We start from the raw sequence: 1,795 nt of genomic DNA, 5'->3' as shown, positions 1-1,795 counted from the left end.
TTTTCCAGAGTTGAACCAGTTCCAATATCAATTTATTTCAAATCAAACCAATTCCAACAATAAAACTCTTTTTAAAATCAAATCAGCTCAAATATTAAATCTTTTATAAAATTAGACCAACTCAAAATCAAATCGCTCCCAGAATCAATTTATTTTCATATCTCAAATTATTTCCAAAATTGATTCGTTTATATTATTAAGTAAACTCTAAAACCAAGAAAATCCACCTTTCATAATAATCAAGTATATAACATATCAAACCGGTTTTTACCAACAACTATACACCACTCACACAATCAAGCACCCAATAATCCAATCCAACAAACCATCATATCCACAAGACAAATATAATCACAGAAGTATATCTTTTTGCGTCAATATCTATTTATCACAACTCTGTAATGTAAAATAGATTTTAAGAAAAATCCTACCTCAGTTAGCTGAGTCCACGTAACTTATCGTGATAATTCCCTTTCCTTTCAATTCATGGCGACAGTGACAACAATAACCCCCCACGAAAACAACAACAGCCTCGACGCCTCTTATAACAACCGTGTAAATACGAATTGCAATGACAGTGACTGAAACAGTTTTAAGAAACCGAAGACAAGGACATATATCAAAAATTGAATCAAAACAAGCATATGACAACAATAATTATAAGGGTTCTAGATGGAAAACTCACTGCTGCTACAGAAAAGCAGAGTGGTGGAGCCGTAAGATGCAGAAATCAAACCAGGAAATCCTATGGCAGCAGTAGCATTAATCTGAGTGATTAAGGCAGCAAAGAACATTATTCTGAGTGATTAAGGCAGCAGAGATACCAACAATAATCAGAACAGTGGAATAGAATAGAGTGGAACAAGTTTCAAGAAAAGCAAGAGACAGGGTTACCGGTGAATCTGGCCCGGTTCGGCAATTGCGTAGGCAACGCTTCTCTTTAGTGGTGAGATGCGGCGGTGGCAACCCTGGCGACAACCAGGCGTGGCGGTGGCTGAAGCTTCATCGACGGTGACTTGGTAGTGGCCTGGACGGCGACGACAAGGGATGAACGGCGGCGACTGGGCGACACTGGCTCCGACAGTGCGCAGGTCTCCTTCCTCCTCCTCTCTTTAATCACGTCACTCCCTCTCTCCGCGGCGGTGTCACAGCAGCAGTGATGGGCTTCAGCGGCGGCAAATCGCTGGCGACGGAGGTCTAGCAGTGGCGAACAGCTTCTGCTCGGCGGGCTCGACGACGGCGCGGCGAGGACGACGATGGCGAGCACAACGACGGCGACCCTCCCGCGGCGGTGGCGGCACAGTTGGCAGCGTGAATCCCTTCTTCCTCCTCGCGTCTCTCTCTCTGTCCGATCTCTCTCCTCTGCTCGTGCATGACAGCGGCTCGTGAACGAACCAAGGCTCCTCGCGTAGCAGCTCCTCGAAACCGTGGCGGCGGCGTGATGACGGCGCGGTGGCATGTGGCGGCACGGTTTTCCCTCTCTTCTTTCCTCTTCCCCGTCGCAGCCCTCACTCTTTTCTTTCCCTCTCTGTTATGTGTTTCTTTTCCTTTTCTTTATTTATTTCTGAAGGGATTGGGGCTGGGTTAGTGGGAGTGACGGTGAGGTGTTAGGGTAAAAGGGTTAGGGTTTTCTAAATTAATTTGGGAATTTGGGATTAGAAATTAGGAATTTTGGGTAAATTGAAATTTGGTAATTTTAATTAAATTAGGGTATAGAGTATTAGATAAAAATCTAATTTAATTTCTTAAAATTACTTTGAAAATATTATTTGGTTATCAATTTGCTAATTTTCTT

The sequence above is a fragment of the Arachis ipaensis genome, chromosome B08, assembly GCF_000816755.2.
Source record: "Arachis ipaensis cultivar K30076 chromosome B08, Araip1.1, whole genome shotgun sequence".
NCBI classification, from domain to species: domain Eukaryota; kingdom Viridiplantae; phylum Streptophyta; class Magnoliopsida; order Fabales; family Fabaceae; genus Arachis; species Arachis ipaensis.
This window is presented reverse-complemented; position numbering follows the sequence as displayed.